The sequence below is a fragment of the Erithacus rubecula genome (assembly GCF_903797595.1).
Source record: "Erithacus rubecula genome assembly, chromosome: 4".
Lineage (NCBI taxonomy): Eukaryota > Metazoa > Chordata > Aves > Passeriformes > Muscicapidae > Erithacus > Erithacus rubecula.
In genome coordinates this window covers 40329394-40343510 of record NC_136686.1, presented here as the reverse complement: position 1 = coordinate 40343510, position 14117 = coordinate 40329394, and the positions used below count along the sequence as shown (strand labels likewise).

At 41.7% G+C, this 14117-nt stretch overlaps 1 protein-coding gene across 1 annotated transcript in view; it reads right to left on the bottom strand.

Moving 5' to 3' along the window:
• The window catches only part of SCAF11 (SR-related CTD associated factor 11), a 46843-nt gene extending 33297 nt beyond the window's left edge, over positions 1-13546 (bottom strand). Inside the window, exon 1 of the mRNA XM_079304572.1 lies at positions 13418-13546. The gene's annotated coding sequence lies outside the window, so the exon portion shown is untranslated. The remainder of the gene's footprint in view (positions 1-13417) is intronic.
• Between the last annotated feature and the right edge of the window lie 571 nt (positions 13547-14117).

Sequence of the window (14117 nt, the reverse complement as noted above, 5' to 3'; positions counted from 1 at the left end):
ACTGAGAACAGTGATCAGAGACACCAGCATAGGTACACAACACTACGTTATTTCCCTGTTCTCTTAAAATAAATAAATTTTTTGTCAGTTTAAATGTTGAAGTTTCCAGGCTATTCTTCCAAGGAAATGAAATGCATGTTCTTGTTTTCATCTGCCATCAAAAGTGCTTCAAGACAGTGGACTGTAGATTGTGGTAAAAGATTTGTCACTGCCCATCTGAGGAACACAGCTTCAAGAAGAATTTAGCTCCATAAAGCACACTAAGTGCCATGCGCACATTAAACTATTTCTTGCACCACAAAAGCACAAGTGTGATTCACACAAACTACTTCATACAACTCACAACCCAAAAATACAGATGTATTTCAACACTAATCCATTGTGCATGTGAAAAGACTTTGTCCAAAGTCATGCCTCTTAATTGCTTAATGAATCCATTATATTAAAATCTTTAATAGGCATAGAAAAAGCATTGGATTTTAAAAATTACAGAAGCCTAGTTATAAGTGATACATGAAACTAGCACATGCTTCCTTTTTGCCTAACCACAAGACAAAGTCTTTACAAGCATTTTTTATACTCTGTAAATAAAATGCAACAACTAAATACACTCTTCCTCCAACACAATAGATTTGTGTATCAGTCTACAGAGTCCTCTACACAGAAGTAACCCAGTTCTGCTGGAAAAGGGGAAGGAAACCAAGGACACGTAACAAGTGCAAAATTACATCCAAGACACTTTACTCATTTCTGCAACAGATTTAACCCAGGAAACATTTGTAATCGAACTTTCAGCTTCTTAGATACATGATGCCTTAATACTCAGAGTAGCAACTTACTTGATTGTTCTGTTTCGGTTAAAAATACTTTATTTTAAAAAGGATTTGGGGAACTCTTAGTTATGTTTATATTTTTTTAATAACTCAAAAAACAATCAGTTCTAATTATGAAACAACAGTCAAATATAAAATTAGTACACAGAACTTATTTGCTCAGTAAACAACACCCTTTACTCCCATCAAAATATTGGGCAGTAACAGGTAACTCTGTTTCCCCCTACTCATTTTCATGGTCATTAAGAAACCTGGGAAAGACATTTAAGCTGCTCCCTCAGCAAATATGTTTCTAAAGTAAACAGATCTCAACAATTAGTCACATTCACAAAAACAGATTTTTGTTGTTGTCGGTTTTTGTAGTTTTAGAAGTTAATGACAGAACATGTATCCTCTGAAGTGCCTCATATGGGCTCATCCTAATCTCTGGACCATTACTGGGAAAACATCCAACTGCTGATAAAAACTTTTAAACATTTTGTCAGAACTTTTGTGCTCTCTAAGAGGTGGGTTGAGGAAACACTTATAATTTGCAACAGCGTTTGAACATTTGAAAACCTTTTGACCTACTTGTATCACTATGTCTAACACAACACATGCACCAAGAAAAAGAACAGAAAAAAACTCCACATTACTGGGTATTTGTCTAAGGACATCAAGAATCTTCATAGTTGTTTTATCTTTTATTTGGAAAAACTTCTGATTTGTCAGAAAAGCCTGGAAGGTAGACTTGCTTTAAGTGATAACTGAGTAATGTTACTCAGTGAACCCTTCAATAAATAAGGGCTACATTGAGAATCTGGAAGTACTTGTCCTGGATTTTCTTCTTTGTGTAGTAAAATCTCTTGGCCCAGCGCATTAGTGAGAATAGAACACACGGTGACACTCAAAAGCAGGCTTTTAAAGAGGATCTTTACTCTTTGTAAACTCAAATTGCACCTTGTTTGCATTCCCAAATCAAATGCAATAGAACCAACAAAGATGAGGAGAATGAAAAAGACCAGTGCTATGCCTTGGAGTATAAAAAGAGAAATCTTTTTCTGTAGGTGTTTTAAGCCTATTCATGTAGATCCAGTGTCTTGAAAAGAATCACTGCTATTCAGGCAAGGAGATACTGCTGATTTAAAGACTCTTTCCAGACCCTCTGAGGATGCAATTACCCAAGAGAGCTGAACTAATCCAACATCTTGCTGCCACCAAATGAGGCAGTTATGTTTCTCACCACTACTGACAGTGAGCAGACTCACTAAGAGCCATAGATGACCACAGACATTGCAAGTGACACAATGACAGAGGGAAGACATAAAAAGGCACTGCCCCTTTTGGCAGTGGTAAGGTGTAAAAAAGGCTCAGACTTTGTTGTCAAACTGCACCTCCCTTCAAGGACATAAGAGTTCCTAGCTAGAACAGCTGTCAGGTCCAAGAAAATGCAAGGTAAAGTCACAGGAGAAAACTACCAAAGCCAAATGGTTAGAACTATATCATACTAATCACTAAATTGCTGTCTGTTGCTCTTCCCCTTCCCTACACACACACACAAAATAATGGCACCCCACCCCACCCAAAGCAACAGAGTGGATATTATCCTCAGATCTTTTACAATCTAACAGCAAGATACTGACATGTACACTTCAATTACAGATGCTGTGGCTACAGCCATGTCCCTGCTAGAATCAATGCTTTTGTTTCTATGACCCACTCAACAACAACAATACGAATAGCAGATGCAAACACTCATGTCCAGTCAGCACTGGACAGGACAACACCATAACTGACTCCTAAGCAGGGAAGGCAGGCACAACTCCATCAAAATGTGCTTGAGAACTGCTGCAGTGACTATCATTTAGTAACCTGACTGACCATCCAGAAAGTCAAGTTTTAAGGAAGACTTGGAACCTTACAGCGGAGACACACACACACACACGGTAACCTTTTATATAATGCTTATAAACTGCCTCAAAACCTGCAGTACAGATCTTTTCTTGTTAAATCAGTGGAATAGGCAGTGTTCTTCAATGAAGTTTAACATATGAGTACCTGCAAGACTTAAGCAAAAAATAAGAAAGACGCCATTTAATAAGATGTCACATATTTGAGACTATTCTATAAACTGTGGGGGACAGCATGTCTTTTACAGAATGCTGGGCCATGAAGTGCTGCTACAAATCAGATTGAACTGTAGAGTTTCACAAGTAAAACACTTCTGTCTACTGGACAGTGTGAAAAGGTAGCCTAGCAATGTCAGCAGTACCTCAGATACTTCATGTATCTGTGCCTTGTCAACTTAAGCTGATCCCCAAGTTGCTTTAGCATTTTATGATTACTAAATGAAGAATACTTCACTCATCATAGTTATTCAGATATCTAAGAGTGAATAACCAAGTTCTAGCTCTACTTAGAAAAGTCACTATCCAAAAAGCTTCAACACAGAACTAGACAGATTACCAACCTGAAAAAAAAGGGCAACATACTTACATTTCTGTAATTGTACATTCTTGTAAAACTTGTACTTGGCTGTTAATATCCCTAGCAAGAGCAGGGAGCCCATACAATGCTCTTCAGTACAAACTTACCAAACTGTAAGCAATCTGAACCGCTACAAATTAACTACCCAACAGATATCAACAAAGTTACTATCACCAACAGGAACCTATTGAGGAACTTTCTATTTCACTCTGTACCGGGGAAACTCAAACATGGGAAAGGCATCCCTTCAACCTGAGAATCCCAGTAATGCAGCTGCCCTCCCAATCTACCAACTTTCATGTTCTTTCCCTTCCTCAAGAAACCACTTCCCATTAGCCTTTAGCTAGTAATAAAAAAAATAAGGATGCAGGCTGCAGAAGAGTAACTAGCAGCAACAAAATGACAGTCAAAAATCTTGTACTGAAAGTTACCTGGTAATAAAGCTATTAGTCTTCAGCAAAATTCCAAATCCCATCCTTCCCATCTGAAGAAACCATCAAAAAGAACAAGCCATTTAATCATTCTTAGGCAGTAACTAACTTAAAACAAACCAGGCACCAAAGTTTGTGAAATACTGTTGTTATCACTCCTCCTTCCCCAAAAAATTACACACATGGGACGGCTTATTTGCCCAGACTCAGGAGCGTCCACATAACTACTGGGACAATCCATATAAAACTGATATCAAGTAAATATTAATTCTCTTTGTCAAAAACACCCTGACGTTTTCCCTGCATTCATCAGTTCTCACCATGCTATCACACAAGATGGAGTCCCATTTTCTGAGGAAGCTCATGAAGAAGTAAAGGAAAACTGACCACAGCCTTGCACAGCAGTTAGTGGTTCTGAGTATGGTACTGAACTAGTTACTTTACAGGCATTGATGGGTAATTAACTACAGGAGCAAATTTAATTTTTCATCTTTATGTTTCAGGGTGACCACTGACAACCGAGATGGCCCTGTGCTTAGGTAAATTCAACACAGACCAAAAACTAGAGAAAACTAAACTTGCTAGTAAGCAAGGAACAGAATAAAAACATAAAAAAGGCACTTAAGGGAGTTAGTTGTCACAGTGCACCTTCATTTGATTCAAAGTGTATGTTCCCAGCTGATCAATCTAACCTATAACTTAAAAGTTATGCTTATGTCCCAGCTGGCTCTTTAATGACACTTCTCAAGTCTGTGAGAAAACCTTTTCCTACTCTGCTAGAGGACAAATTACGTTACTCAAATCTCTGTCAGCTCTTGACAATGCAAAAGAGTGAGGGCAAAGCTGGACAGCTTCCCTACATGCTAAACAAAGGCAATTTTGCCAGGTAGCTCCTCAGTAAGTCTGCACTGATAACACTGCTTTCCAAAAGTGTTCTGAATTATAAAAAAAAATCTCAGAACTAACCTTTACAGAAGCACACAGCTGGGCTCACAACAGACATAAACATTCATTGGAGCTGTAGCTAAGTCCCCTGGGAAAAATAGCTTCATTTATACAAAAGACAGGATGAATAAAACCTTCTAAAGACTGATACAAGGTGATGGAATGTGTATTCACAAAAATTAAAAGCCCACCTTATTTTTCTTTCCAAACCAGTATTTTCAATAGAAAGCAATGTGCACTGTGCTGCTGTTTCTCCTGTGCATGTATATGTATGATAAGACTCTCTTCTTCAGAAGAAGCAGTACACCACAACCAGCTCTGTAGGAAGAACATGTGTTTGCCACTGGCTAAGTCACATCATTTCATATCCTGATAACAAAACACTGAAATACTGAAGTAATTATCATAATGCAAAAAATATGAAGAACAAAATAGCGTAAATAACACACTCACAAAATGTAGAATTCAGCGCTTACGTGTTTCTTCTAAGGAGTCTGTGACTAAACTGGGTGAAATTGAGATTTACAAATAACAGGAACTCATTAGGCACTAGGTTCTATTGTCATAGTGAACATGGTTCAAGCAACTCAGGACCTTGCCTTCTGCTGTTCAGGCTCCTTGGTACTTTTGCTACTGCAAGGGATAGCATTACATACCAAAGTCAGCAAAAATGGCTCAGCCATTTCCAAGAATAGGGTTTGGTTTTTTTTTAAGTACATTTTTCTAGCCACTTGGAAGCACTAGTATTTTCATGCTTTCCACCAAAGAGCAGATATTTGGCAGTGGGTCATGGAGAGTAAAAACATGCTTTTCACACAAGTAACCCTTCCAAATACAGCCATGTCACAAATGGGGGGGAAAAAAAGTTTGCATATAGCCAATAAATCTTTGCTAGTCATTGCATTTATTCCCCCCTCCATAAACTTGATCTGTGCTTAGCATACACAAATAATTTTAAGTTCCTATCCCACTGCTACACAGCACATACAACATTCCCACAAGATGAATGAATATACTTCAGCCAGTGCTATGGCAACACAGCAGGACTTGTCATCTCTCTGATGCTAAAGAAACTAGAAAAACTATCTTTATTTTTCTTAATACCATCCTAATAATATCCAAATAGCCAGACTCAAACATCAGGGATGCAGGAGCTGAACCAGAAGACTTTGCAAAGACAGAAGCAGAGAATAAGACTTTTTAACAGGGGAAGGAAAAATGATGGGCAAAATCAATGGAGTAAGACTGAGCTCAAATAAAAAGCCCAGGAGCAGCAGCAAGAAGCATATTTAAGATGCAAAAAGTAAAAGGGCAACAGAACAAGAGTGGTATGTGATTAGAGAAGCATCTTGAGCTGTAGACAAAAAAGGATGAATACAGCAAAGGAAGAAACAGCATGCAATTGTCCAACTACAAACTACCACTACTTTTCCTTTCACCTAAACTACAGTAGTCACATTTTTTAGCTTCTGCATGTTGAATCCCTGCAAAATGAAGTACATTCTTCTAACAAAATTTATGTAATGCACAGGCTTTCCTATAACTTTATGGCTTAACTTACATGGGAAAAAAAAAAAGACTACAGAAGATTGCACAGAATGATAGACACAGCCTTGATAAAAATACCCTGAACTTGAGTCCTCTATTACAAGCATGTTGTTCTTCCATTTCAAATCAAGGGTTTAGACTTGTGTTGTGTTTATGACATGTTCATGATTTTAAAAATTGTATTTCTGCATAAAGAAATTTCAGATTACAAATTAAATATACAGACACTGAGTCAAAAACAAACAAAAGAAAGAAAATAACATACTCATTTAAAAGTGCATTTTGTCTCTCACTTAAAAAAACAACCCATTTGATGAAAGCTGTGGTGTCAAAAGTACAGTCCTCAACCTCCTTCTTGCTTTGAACAACAGCATTTCATAAGCTCATGTCAAAGACCTACACTAACCTCTTACAAAACCTGAATAAAAAGAAATGCTGTATTTGTGGAAAAAGAGTTTGTGAAGGATTTATGACTACTATAATAATTTTAAGTGTAATTGTATTTTGTACAAAACCTCCTATGATATCTGTAGAATAACAATGCATTGGACGTCATTTCAGAAATAGTAGATAGATGGGGAATAAGCAATTTCAATTAGTGTTGATCTTTCACAACCCTTACTCAGTTATTACTCAGCAATAACTTTCAAGACAGCTAAAATACACAACAGTACTTTACTATGAATTCTTAAGTGACCAGCATAGGTTTTGTTATAAATGATTATTCTATGCCATTGCAAACCTTCAAAAAGAACTTAAGCTTTCCATATCAACAACGCTAGAAGCTCCACACAATGAGGAACTCCATTATCATTCAAAGCTTCTTGCCAGAATAACAACCACAAAATAACCACTGGAACCCACTAACTTATTCAAGACTTGTATAAGGCACCTTTCTTGCCTGAGCTGATGAAACTGCATCTTAAAAAAAATTCACAATTTCACAGGTTTAAAGAGAAAATACAATATAACAATTCCATTGTTATAGGTATCTTCATTTGGTAACATCTCCAAACCAAAACTCCAACGAGCTCAAGGCAACCCTAACAGATTGATTTTCTCCAGCTGTTTCATAGGACTTCCAATTACTTTTTTGTTAAACTCATCTACCTGCAGTGGTCAACTCTTCCCTAACAATTGATAAACCAAGAATGTTTTTAAAAAAGCAAAACTACGTATAGAAAGTGTTTATTCAGTAGCTATATGGAAAGCAGAGGAGAATTTTATTGCCCCTCCCATGCCCAAAACGCTTAAGATACTCACTCTGAATAGTGAGCAGGCCCATTACAACTGCACTGCCTATCTTCAGATTCTACCTTAACATCCAGATTTTTAATATCAGTTCAATACATTTTTGTGTAAGTGTCTCCATATCTCCTGTGGCATAGCAAGAAAAGCACAAGCTTTCACTGCTCCAGTTTTGGCCTGTGTTGCTATCTAAAGATGTGAACAGAGATGAAGACTTCTATCAGACACTGATCACATGGAATTTCATATTCTTTATTACTGCTGGCAGTCTAACAAAAGCCAGGTAATAAGTAGAAAGACTTAACTCAATTGACATTTCCAAGCAATTTTGCACTAGCTTGAAAGTTTCAAATACCACTAAATGCATCACTCAGGTTTACTCACAAATAGTACCTGCACAGGCAGATCATAGTTAAGCAGAACTTTCACCCCTAACATTGCCTTTTAATGTGCGCTCACCAATCCTTAAATTTAAAAATGCATTAAGACAAACATTAGTCTTAATTAGTGTCTTTTAGAAAAAGTGAGCAGATACTGCTATTTACTACACTATTAGGCTTTAGAAAACAACTACTGGAAGACATTTCTACTTCCCAATTCTCTCTACATATTCTTTTATACACGTGTACATATACATATATATGTATACGCACGTACAAAATCTGAAAATCTCAAAGTTATAAAGATACCACCAATTACAGAACCATAAAATTAAAATGTTTTTCATTTTTGCTATGACAGTTTTTAATTCAAATTCCAATTCTGTGTTCCATGGAGGAAAAAAGAAAGAGCAATACTACTGTTTCATCAAAATAAATTTGTGAGACAGCATAACTTGCTAATAATAAATAAATACGTGAATATACTCAGCACAACATACACAAGTGTAAGACATAGATGTACAATGCCTACACAGGTGTGTGTGTGTGTATGTATTTGCTTCCTGAATATATCAAATGCAGTGTTTTGATTGTCCTTTGTGAAGTCAGTTAACAATTTCCCAAGTTTAGAAGTGGCAACTTCCACATTTAGTTATATTGAATCTTTTTCTCCAACTGCAAGTCTTTAGGAAACTTGATGCACCATACTAAAAGCACATAGACAAGTTGAATCTTTCAAGAGACAGCTTCCTCTTTTTGTTTAGTATTGTGGTTTGTCACTGGCTAAATGCCAGGCACCCACAAAAAACTATGCATACATTCTCTTCTGCTACAGTTGAGCAGAGGAGGGGGAAAGAAAAACCCAAGAGCTCATGGACTGAGATAAAGATCAGGAGAAAACATAAAAGGGCCAAATAAATATAAATAAATAAATAAATATAAATAATAAGTATAAATAAAATTTATTAACAGAATTAAAAGAGAATAATGAGAACTGAAATAAGCCTTAAGAACACCTTTTTCCTCCCTTCAGCCCCCCTTCCTTCCCACCAACAGTGGGGAGACAAAACATGGGATTCTTTAGTCAGTTTGTTATTGTTAAAAAATACCTTTCTTCAATTTTCTTAGAGAAAGGAGTTTGGTTTCCTTCTGCTGTGCCATGGGGTCCTCCCCATGGGAGACAGTTCTAGCGTCTTTTCTAGCACAGTTTTAATTTTCACAAGTAGCACTCCTGCCTGACCTGCTGCAATGCAAGTCCCTCCCATAAGCAAACCGTTTTCCCACAACATTTCTTCGTGGGTCTCTGGAAGGAAGAGTCTTCTCTCTGTTCAAGTTTCCCACTAGATTACAGCTTTTCAGCATCTACTTGCTCCAGCATAAGTACCTTTTCTCATGGGCTTTAAGTGGACCTCTACATCCCCCCATGCACTTCATGAATTACAGGGAAGCAGTTTGTTGCATTATAGTCCTCACCACCTTGTAGAAAAACCTCAGCTCCGATATCTGGAGCACGTCCTCCTCCCGCTCCCTCCTTTCACCAACTTCAGTGTCTCCATGCTGTTCTCCTCATAAGTCTTCACTTTTCCCTTTTCTCTGACTTGGAAGAAAATTGTTGTTTGTTTGTTCTCAAGTTCTATCAGTTGAAAAGTTCTTATAGGGTCTTGTAGTGCTGAAAGGTTGGTCCCACCTGGGCTCTGCGTGGGTATTGTTCATCATGCCCTTTGCTGTCAGGCAAGGGTCCCCTCCGGCACTGTCTGTGCAGCACCAGCTGCCCTCTCTTCACTCAGGGTGCTGAAAAGGAGAAGCTGCTGCCACTGCTCCTGTCCTTCTGCCTGCAGCACAGCTGGTTAAAAGCAGCCAAGCAAGCACAGTTCTCTGCAGACCGTGCTGAGACAACACCAGCCACGCTGGTGCTCCTGGCGCTGGCCCCGGCTGCACGGTCCTGGCTGTGTGGCCACTTGTGGCACTGGGATGGCCCCCAGCAGCTGCACTGTCCCTCCTCAGAAGAAAAGAGAATGCATACAGTTTTTTCTTTTCTTAAATACATCATCATAGAGGTGTTACCAACTTCTCTAATGGGGCCAGTCAATATGTCCACCATCAGAGCCTTCAGGGATTGGCTCTGCTGGACATAGTAGAAGTTTCAAGGAACTTGTCTCTCAGAAGCAGCATCAGTGGCTTCCTCTGCCCCTACTAAAAGCCAGGCGGCATTAAACCAACAAAGTTGGTTTTTTTTAAGGCTCTCAAAAGAGAAAAACTACTTGTTGGATCTTGTGTGGGGTACTTAAATTATGCACATAAAACCCTTGAGAGCCCTTCCAAGACATCACCCTCATCATGCCTTTGATGCTTCACTGGAGCCAGATGCAGAGGTGATAAACTCTCAAACAGAGCTGTTAGAGACAGCAGAGTTGCAGCTTGAGCAAACAGAAAGGAGAGGTACCTTCCATCTTCCAGTTCCAGCCCTCCATTTGCTACTTCAAGACTGTAGCTATGTGGCTACAGAAAAGAATCAACTAGTTCAGAGTATCAAAAGTAAGCAACTTTCTTGCAAATTGTGTCCATATCTTCACCAGTTGGGTGAAAAGAGCTTTAAACAAGTAGGGAAGATACAATATCACTGCACAGACTCTCCAATCAAGCTCACTGCCTTCCAGGGCAAAGTGGACTAGTACAAACAGACGAAACAAAATGTGCCTACACTGCTGAAAAGCCACGAACTAGCCCTAGTTTTGAAGTGTTCCAAAACCCATGCACTTAGAGATCTCTGGCATTGATGAGTACAGAGGATGCTTAACACTGCATCTCTAACCTGTAATCAAAAAAAGGCAGAACAACTGGACAATGTCAAGATTTATAAAATCGACTTCAGCCTTAAAGGGTTCAGCAGATCAACCATAACCATTTAAGAGTTCATTCTGAAAAGCCAGTAACAATGCTGGACAACACTGAATAGTCAGTTTAGCCATCATGAGGAATTGCTCTGCATGTTTTTATAGGTATTAACTGGAAAGACAATTTTTCTCCCTCACCTTAGACTGTTGGTAAAGAAAATCTGAACACTGAACAGGGGACTGACAGAAAGCCAGGCTTCAACAATTTTGGTGTAGGTTTGGCAAGGCCTGTCAAACTTTTACCAGCAGTGGCTTTTTCACCCCTCCTAATGCAAAGTATGTCTAAATACATCATTGTTTGAAAGACAAACTACCCTTTAATTACTATACAAAGCCATCTTAAGTAATTTAAAGGTTTTGCACAGGTTTTTTTAATACTCAGGACAGTGGAAGACTCAGAAGATTCTGCAAAAAAACCTGTAACAGGGCAAAACCAAAAACCAATAGATGTATGTAACCTGAGAAGAACAACCATGCATGATGAGCATAACTGTCTACAAGTTTTGTAAAACCAGAGCCTACAAGCCAACAACTGCATCAAACTACAGCCAGTTGAGAGCACAGAGAAACTCTCTGTCATTCCAAGGCAACAGCTGACTAATTAGAGAATAAGATAAACTTACAACTGCCCATTGGGTCAAACTCCACATACACAACAAAGTCAACCTTCCCATGGGATGGAGAACCATAAAATCATGGCCAAAACACTCACCATATACCTGGAAAGGTGTTTCCAAAGATAATCTGAATACAAGGTAAATTAGTCAACCCAGGATTATTGCTATTCAAGAAGGACAGAAAAAGCATTCTCTTCCATGACCATTTGGAAGAGAGAATTCTCCTCACAGACACAAAGCTGTTGTCTGCTCTGCTCATTCTGCTCAGCAGACTTTAAGGTCAGTGAAACATGAAAAAAAAAATTTAAAAATTTCTTATTTGTGTAATTTTTCACTCTGATAGTTGACACATCAGCAAATGCAAACTGCTGGAAAGAAAGATTCAAAAGATTTAATATTCTGACTAAAATCCTAAACAGCTTTCCCCACCTCGAGTATGTCTAATCTTATCTCAGGAAATCACAAAATCAAATACTGTATTCCTAGAAAAAACAAAACACTTAAAAAAGTACTTGGGATAATTTCCAAGTATTTTCCATGTCACTGAAGAGGATGCTATCCATTTTCTTTTAATACTGTGAGTTTCCAAATACAGCTTTTCCAGAGAAGAGACATGGATTATCACATATACTCAACCAAATAACACCAAATTTTTGTCACTCTGTCATTTCATTTAAGAAGCCCTCTTGCTAAGAGCAAATGAAATCATGACAAAATTACCCTCCCATGTATAGGAGTCTGAATACCTACACAGTAAAACTTTAAGTCAGCTTACACTTAATATTATGATCCAATGAAAAGAAAATTAAAAGCCCCCAATATATTAGTGATCTACAAACTTAACACTGGACACTCAGTTAGCTGGATTTCCCTTTACCGTTGCTGAACCTATAAAACTAATTAAAAACTTACAGTAGCTGTTCAACAATCAAGGACATTCCAATCCATCATACAATAATTACTTAGATGGGCACAGCCTTAACTGTCTCTTGACATTTTAAATAAACGACTCTTTTGCCAACAGCACCTAGTTACTGATACTAAACACACGGTAACTACCTGGCCTTTCTCTCTGTTATCTCGTTCGTCCTAAGAATTTCAAATTAATTAGTAGTCTAAGAGGAAAACATCGTGAGAGGGCGGGAACCAATTTTAGTCCTAACAATACTGCTTTGTTTTGAAGTTATAAACGTGGAGATAGACTGTCAAAGACGAGTTACATTTTGGGTTCAGGCTAATAATATTCTTTAATACTAACCAAAGGGAGAAAAAAAAAAAAGAAACTAGGACATCATGTACTATAAAACACAAGAACTGGAGATTATCTCACTGGCTCGGTAAATTGCTTCCAGGCTCCAGCGCTCCCCTGCGCAACTTTGCTGATGTCTAGGTCGCGATCCCACAGCAGCACAAAAGCAGAGCTAAGCTTTGAGCAGAGCTGAGCCTCTCCGTGCAACTTCCTCCATAACTCTAAGGTCCCAGAAGCCGCTCCTCCAGCAAAAGCCGCCGTGTTTACAGCTCCAGACGCCCGGTCGTGCGCGCACCCCACCGGCTCCGCGGGCCGTATCTTTGTTCAGCCCCGCTCACGGGTCAGCGGGCAGTGCTGCTGCTCCTCCCGGTGCGGCTCCACAAAAGCGCTCGGCAAGGAGGGAGCCGGCGGATCGCCCCGGCCGCCCCGCTTTGTTTCCCCTCACGCCCCAGGGGGCCGGCGGGCACGGGAGCCGGACCCGCGCCTCGCCGCGCCGACCGAGGGCCAGCACCGGGCCGGGCCGGGCCGCCGGCCGGCGCCACGACGCGGGCGGCGAGGAGGGGCAGGGGGGAGGGAAGGGGGAAACGCGGCCGGAGCCGGCAGCAAACTCCGCCCCAGCCCGGCGGAGCGGCGGGAGCGCCCCAGCCCGGCGGGCTCCGCGCGGGGCGAAGGCCCCGGCCCAAGCGGGACTGCAACGCCTCCCGCCTGCCCTCCCCTCCCGGCCCGCCAGCGCCCGGCCCCGGCCCGCAGCCCCGCCGCGCGGAAATTCCCGGGGGAGGCGGCCGGCGCGAACCGCCGGTGCTCACCTGGCGCCGCGGCGCTCCCTGGCGCGGTCTGTGCCCCGCAGGGAGCGGCGAGTCCGGGTCCGGCCGCCCGCGCCCCCTCCGCCGCCTCGGGGCTGCCGCGGCTCGCGGTACCCCGCGCGCTCAGCGCCCGCCGCGCCGCCACATGTCCGCGCGTGGCCGAGGGAGAGCGGCGGCAGCGCCGGCGGGGACCGGGCGGGGGCGCTGCTCCGTTCCGGCAGAGGCGGCGCCCCGGCGGCAGAGAGAGACGCCTCCGAACCGCCCCGCTCCGCCCCCCCGGGAGCATTATGGGATAGGTCCTCCAGCACCGCCTGGCGGGGAGGGCGGGAGCGGGAGGGCACGTGACCCTGCGGCCCCGCCCCGCCCGGGAGCCAATGAGGAGGGGAGGCGGGGCCGGGGCGAGGTGGGGCCTCACGCCGCGGGCGGGGGCGCCCTCCGGTGGCGGCACGGCGGCACGGCGCGGGCCAGGAGCTGGTGACGCCATCTATCCGCGACACGGGGCGCCCCGAGTGCCAAACCTCTTTTAAAAAAAATTATTTAATTATTATTAATAATAGTAGCATTTTTATACAGTTAGGCAACAGGCACACTGGACGAAGCCCTGTGACCACAAGAATGACCCCGGGGCGGTGTGGGTCCGCCGTGCAGGGAGGGGAAGCGGTGCCTGCGGGCGCCGCGGGGTCAGCGCTGGCTCGTGCTGGCT